This window comes from Sminthopsis crassicaudata, chromosome 3 (assembly GCF_048593235.1).
Source record: "Sminthopsis crassicaudata isolate SCR6 chromosome 3, ASM4859323v1, whole genome shotgun sequence".
In the NCBI taxonomy this organism is placed as follows: Eukaryota; Metazoa; Chordata; class Mammalia; order Dasyuromorphia; family Dasyuridae; genus Sminthopsis; species Sminthopsis crassicaudata.
In genome coordinates this window covers 162232751-162240042 of record NC_133619.1, presented here as the reverse complement: position 1 = coordinate 162240042, position 7292 = coordinate 162232751, and the positions used below count along the sequence as shown (strand labels likewise).

The window sequence follows — 7292 nt, the reverse complement described above, 5'->3', positions numbered from 1 at the left end:
CATAAAACAGATTTGAACTAGAAAGCTAGTTCTAACTGGAGAACTTCCAATATACTCTCATTGTAATTGGTTGTCTCTTCATTTAGCTATGGGTAGAGCTATGATTCTCCTTGGATTTTTCTGCAACACTGCCTTTTATGGAACAGAAACATAGGCTTTGATAAGTTCCATCTCACTCATTTCCGCTCTTATGAAACATTCTTGGAGTTAAAATCTCTATGCTAAAGAATACTTTCATCACCTCTCTAACTTCTTGTACTTTGCTTTGAGTTTCTTTGAATAGGAATCCAACTTACAGGCTGCCAACTCAAGAACTGCTATTTGCTCCTTAATTAAAGTGATCTGATCCAGATAAGGCTGAAATGCTGCCTTTAAGTTTCTATTTATGTTTACCTCTATATCTTTCTTTTCTAGTTACTTCAAGCTGGTCAGTTTGTTCATGTTTTCCAGAAGTTTAAAGTCTTCACTGGTGGCTGGCAGCTCTATAGTCAATCATGTGGAGAACACATCCTGGCGTAGCCCACAATGTCCGCCTCAGCTGACTCCATGTCTCTACCACTTCATTATCTAGCTGAGGAAGGGAAGGAGAGTGGATGGAGGGAATGATGGAGATGGGAAAGAGGAGAGAAAGTGGGAAGTGAGGGGAAAAGGAAGGGAAGGGGAGGGAAAAAGCAAAGGGAGAAGACAGAGCAGAAGGAAAGTAGACCTTGGCTTTTTCAACCTAAGATTTTTAACAGATCTCAGTTTGACTGAGGTCCACACACATTCAGTGATTATGGCTAGGAAGCAATTGCAATGATGACCAAAAATGGTTCCCCTTGTCCTTTTAGATCTCAATTTTCCTCCTGTAAAAATAACTTGAGAATATGACATTTTAACTTAGGAATCTAGCATTTCTACTAACTGTTTTGGCTCAGCTAGTTTTTATTGCCTAATGCCATTTTGAGTTTTCTGAGTAACCAACTCCTGATGCATAAAAGGCAGCATCATTGTTAGAGACTTCATTCCCATGAAGTAACCAGGACCCAGGGTGTTATTATTGGCAAAAGGTGGTGTCTATCAAGACCAGGACATCCTGAAGGAAGAAAGAGGGAACATGTTATGTGGAAGATAAGAAAGACAGAACTTCAGAGAGGCATGGGATTTAGAGCCAGAAAAAACCTGAGAATCTAAGTCATTTTATAGATGTAAGGGAATACATACAAAGGAATTGTATATGTTTTGTTCCTGCCACCCTCCATCAACTTCAAAAAATCATGAACTCCATGAGAGCAGGGACCATGTTTTATTTTTGTATCTCCTTTAATGATCCCAAGTTTCCCATAGAAACAAAGACCCATCTTTTTTTTTTAATATCAACATGTTAATAATGTTGCTATATAGCAATAAAATATGAATTAGTCATCATTTTTATAATATGCATGCAAATAGCATTATAATACACTAATTACTATGCACAAAACTTTTACATTTAAATTTAATACACCTAAAAATTCTTATTTCTTTTGTTTTCTTTCCCTTTTATAATCAAAACAAGACGGTACTTGTTATATAATGAAACAATGTAAATTCTAATAAGTGTTTATCGAGTATGTTGAAGTGGGAATTTTTTTTCAGGAAATAATTGGACTAAATGGTCATTGAGATCATTTAAAAAACTAAATTCTCTGATGGTACACTGAAGACTATTACCAATTATTGAATAGAGATTTCTAATGAATATGCTTTCTTAAAAAAAAAATGAAAATTTAGAAATCTTAACACTACATATCTTTGTTAGAAACAAATTGAATTAACACCTTGTAAAGTATGTATATTAAACTAAGAGCCATGGACTAAACCCAAAGCAGTGAATGATTTACGTTTCTTCAGTAACAAGACATCTGTAATTGTTCTCAACTGTAAGATTTTTTTTTTTTTTTTTTTTTTTTTTGGCATTCAAAATTTCAAGTAAGGCTCCAAAAGGAGCATTACACAATGCTGAGATTATAACTGCTTAATGACTCTCATATCCCCTGTGAAACTTTAGAACAAGAGAAATTATTATTCTTTCCAGTTTGTACTCATTTGGAAACATTCATTTAGTGACCTTAAAACACTTCAAAAACATTCATTAAAGCCCATGATCCTTTTGTGATATGGGCTAATGTCGTCATTTTTATTCATTCCTCGAGAACATAAGGGACACTGAGGTGAATGACTTGTTTACAGCATGGCATCTAGTTCATCTTTGGCAGACTGAGAAATAGAATGAATTACGGAAGTCTTGCCTTCCTGTCACTTTTTCAACTGATACCATCTACTCTCTATTATATGTGTTAATGAGTAAACAAGATAGCATAAATAATTTAAATCCACAGACAATTTTAAAATGTCCTTTTAGATGACAGTGTCAACCTCCTTTCTCCACCAAATCTTTTTTACTAGAATTACTGATAAGTAGCAAAATTAACAATTGGAGCCCTATTTGTTTTTCTTTCCCTTAGCTTTTTGACAGAAGAAAATCGTGAAATAGGAAGAGCCACCAAGCTCTTTTCTGTGCTCCCCTAACCCTTCCTTGAAACTCTATTTTAGGCACTCAGTGCCAACTCTACCTCTTTCCTCCAAATTAAAGTGACTCTGATATCAGGCAAATATTTATTTTTATATCTACACATGTTATCTCTCCTAGTAAGTAACCTCTCCCTGAAGGTATTTGTATTTTAATTTTTCTCTCTAAGAATAGAATGAAAGACTTTGTCCTTCATGATACCATTGATATTATATTATCTAGATAGATGCGTACTTCACCTATAGGGAAGAGTGACCTCTGTATGGGCTTGCTAGTGAACAATACGATAATCAAGCTAGCAAATTGAGGAGGGTAAGAAGAAAAGAATATTAATAATAAACACATCAATCTTTTGAACTTACTTATTTTTGTTTAATACCACTCATATTCTCCCAAATTTCAGGAATCTTTTTCACTTCCATCTTTTGACCCCTATATCCAGTGCAAATCCACTGTCAACAAAATATGTTTCACATTTGTCTCCTCCCATCTGTCCCCTCTGTCATCATTATAAATTTAGATCTATATTACCTGTCATCAAGATTATTTTTAAATTTTATTTTATTTTTAATTTATGGAATAAAACAAGCATTTCTATCACATAGTATATATATATATATATATATATATATATATATATATATATATAAATGATTGCACATGAAACTGCAAATCTATTATGTACAACTTGCTGTTCCTTTTTTAAGATATTACAGAGTTTTGTTATTGTCCAAGATTCCTTATCTAGTCATCTTGCTTTCAGGCTCAACCCTACACTACTCTAGACTATTTGTTCATATGGACTATTTGTGTTCGGCATGTAAGCCAAATCAGACACACTATATTTTGGCCACAATATAGTGATATCATTTTGTCCTCTTTGAACATGAAGATGAAAAACCAATCAATCACCTACTGCCATATTACTTTCCCTAAGCACAATTCTTAGAAAAATATTTCTATTTAAAAATATCTATATTTTGGAATCACAAGACCTGCATTTGAATTACAGTTCTCCTAGTTATTAACATCAACATGATTTTGGTTGTCACTTTAAGGACCCCAGGTTGCTCATCTGTAAAATGACAAAATATATCCCTTTTGGTTTTCAATTTAATCATCAAAGGCTCTCTGTTGCCTTCTCAAAAAAAAAAAAAAAAAATCAGCTTCCATAACCTGGTATTAAAAATCCTCCTGAAAATATAGTTTGGAATCAGTTCTGTGTTCCAGCCAAATTCAGTTCTTACCATTCACTGAATGTATCCTGTTTTCCTACATCCATGCTTATTCCTCCCCCCTCTCCCTCCTTGATCCCAAATCTGGAATGCATTTTCCTTAGCACAAACATCTCTGCTGCTGAAAAATCTTTCCCCTCCTTCAAGACCAGCATAAATATTAGCTGCTCCATGAAATTTTTTCCTATTCCCTCACCAGATAAAAGTAAGCTATTCTTCTTCAAAGCCTTAATCATTTTATACCTTTATTATGACACTTACCTCTTTCTATCTTGTGTTATAGCCATTTGTAATACCTGTCTTATTTCTTCTCCTAGATTATAAACTCTGAAACGAAGGTCTATATTTTATTCATCTTTATAGCTCCAACACATAGTTAAATACTGGCACATTGTAAGTTATAATTGCTTGCAGAATTATAAGGATAATTCATAAAGAAGAAGATGAGCTTGTCAACAATAGATTTAGTCATTGTCTTTACTACAAAAAGACAACTGATTATTCAATTGTCTGCTCTATTCAACACATCTCCTCCCACTACTACACACGCATGGAAAACAAGAAAACAAATTGGATATCACAGGACAAAACGTTAAGTTTGGAATCAGAGAGCCTGAGTTTGAATCCCAATCACTCCACCTTTCTGGGTCCCCGTTAAATGTAGAAATTGGCTTAGATGATCTTAAAAATTCCTCCAACCTCAAATCAGAGGTATCGAACAGCAACCCATAGGCCCAATGCACCCAACAACACTCTCCAAGTGTAGCCCAAATCAGATTAAAATGTAATTGGGAAATTACATTTACAAATTGGGAAATATTTAACAAAATATTTATGGATGTAGGAAAATGTTTTTATTTAAAAATACAATAGAACTCAGATAATATATAGTTTTCTAAGTCAACAGGTGGCCTTATACAAATCCTTATATAGAGTTTAGCTTCCCAGTTTTTATTTGAGTTTGACATCACTGCTCTAAGTATATGATCCTATATATGAAGTGGTTTGTATAGTTTGCCTAGTCATCATGGGCCAAATTCTTCACTTAGGCAGTGAAGTCCTGCCTTAAGTACCACACTTCCACAATAATAGGCTATTTTGTTACTTTCTTATTAGAAATTTTTAGACTTTAGTTTTAGAAAGATTAGACATATACACTTAATATATAACCACTAACCCACCTCCAGACTCCAAATCTCCTGTAGTGTCATTCCTCAAATGATATTAAACTCTCCTTCAGTTTTCTCTTTGAATTTTGCCTAGACCTTTAATTGCTTCTTTTAAATTTTCCCCTTTATCTCAGAAATACTGAATTTGAGAGTTGGGATGAAAGGAAAAAAGAAAGAAAGGAAGGAAGGAAGAAAAAAAAGAAGGAAGGAAAGGAAATAAAGTTATTCTGTGGCATGATCTGTTTTTGATGAAGCCATGCTAGAGATTTGCAACCCTGTTCTTTAATGATTGATTCTCTAGTTTTCTCAGTAATGGAAGTCAAGCTTACTGGTCTGTAGTTTGCAGATGCTTTTCTTTTTTAAGTTTGGAACAGTATTTGCCCTTCTCCAATCTTATGGAACCTGTCAGGTTTTTCATGATATTACTGAAATATCTGCAATTACAACTCATCATTGGGCTTCTTCAGGGCTAAAAGATCTATTTCATCAAGGACAATTAAGTGATCTTTTATTATCACTTTAATTGTCTTGGATATTATTTTCTGTTGAATATTTTTGTTCTCTCGTTTCCAATAAAGGAATAATTCCCTTTGCTAGAGGACAATGAAACATAACAGTATACATTTTGATTGTTTTTGTATTAGTTCCCAGCCACCAAATAAGATTTATGGCAAACCTCTTTGTAAACCTAGTGCCTAAACCAGTGTCTTATATAGAGCTGGTGCTTAATAATTGTTTGCTGAAAAACAATGGAAACTGAATGCTTGTGAATTGTAATGACCAAATTTGGACCAAAGGAGCATATGAATATATATCTTCTTTTTATTTCTTTGTAGAAGCAGGATACTATGAGTATGGAGATCTGTATGTAAGTCACACTTTTAATTACATGGTTTAATTTTGCTGAACTATTTTTTTATTCCCTCTTTGTTACTCTTTAGGAATTGATAGAAAGAAAAATAGATGTGGGAAATATAAGTGATTAAGTGATTATCAACAAAAATAATAATTATTTTTAAAAGTTAAATCTTTAATTCCTTGCTGTAAAATTGAACTCTGTTGATTCCCTATGTTTGAAAAGAGATGATGCAAGAGATAAAGCACCAGCCCTGTAGTCAGGAGGACCTGAATTCAAATCCTGCCTCAGATACTTAGTATATATATGACCCTGGGCAAGTCACTTAACAGCAATTGCCTCTCAAAAAAAAGAAGAATAAAAACAGAAAAGAGATACCATGGTATAGCAGAAAGAATATTAGGCAAAGAGTTAGGAAAGCACTGAATTTGAATACTGGTTTTGACAATCCTTGGGTCACTTTAGCATCTCTAAACTTCAGTTTCCTCATCTTCAGAATAGAGGACCTACTTCTTGCAGTTTTAGGGAAATTATTCTACCGATTTTAAAAAGCTATATAATGAGTTATTATTATTAATCTAAGAAGTGGAAAGGTCTGCAGAGCTGTATCTGACCCAGAATCTTTACAACATCACCCCATTCCCACTTACCTTTGTATTACCAGCACATGCCACAATACTTTGGATGAAGAAGATAACTAAAATATTTCCTGATTCATTTGTGATTGAATTTGACTCTACTCTCATGGCTATCTGTTCAGTATCCATTGTATCCCCCAATAGGTTTTCCACACTCACACATAGGACATCTATTCCCACTCTCCTCTGAATAGCAATACTTTCCTCCACATTCCTTTGCACTGGTCATATGACTTCATTCTTTTCCAAGATTGATTGGATCAGGTTAATTTTTCCCATTATTATAAATTTTATGTTCATCTTCATCCTCAGAAATTACTCTTCCCTCCTTCATAACTTGACTGGAAATAAATTGTCTGGAAATAAACAGGTGGACTTCACCCTTTAGAACAAATGAGTTTATCAGATCCGTTAAGTAATACCAGGGACTCTAAAGAATTAGATACTGGATAGATGTGTTTCATTGTTGGAGAAGATCATGGCAACAAAAAGGCCAGGTAAATTGGCTGTAGGCTGTAAAAGGGAGATCTAGAAGATGCTGAAAAGGAGGTGAATTTCTGGAAAAGGGAAGGTGAGATGAGGAGAATTTCATATATGATTCACTTATTTCTGAATTTTCTCTAAGGCCAATCCACTGACTCATGAATTGTGAAATAGATATATTAATATCTTAGAATCCCTAGTTTCCTTCAAAACTTAGTTCAACTATTACTACATAAGCTTTTTTTTTCCTTTTAAGTCCCACTTTCTGCTCTCAAAAAATTTTTTTTAATTTAAATATCTATTTTGTTTATTTTTTTGCATTTTGTTGTTATCAAATTATTTTCAGCTATGTCTGACTCT

At 33.6% G+C, this 7292-nt stretch overlaps 1 pseudogene; it reads right to left on the bottom strand.

The window, feature by feature from the left end:
• Positions 1–237: 237 nt before the first annotated feature.
• LOC141561942 (biogenesis of lysosome-related organelles complex 1 subunit 2-like) overlaps positions 238–7292 on the bottom strand; it is an 85494-nt pseudogene continuing 78439 nt past the window's right edge.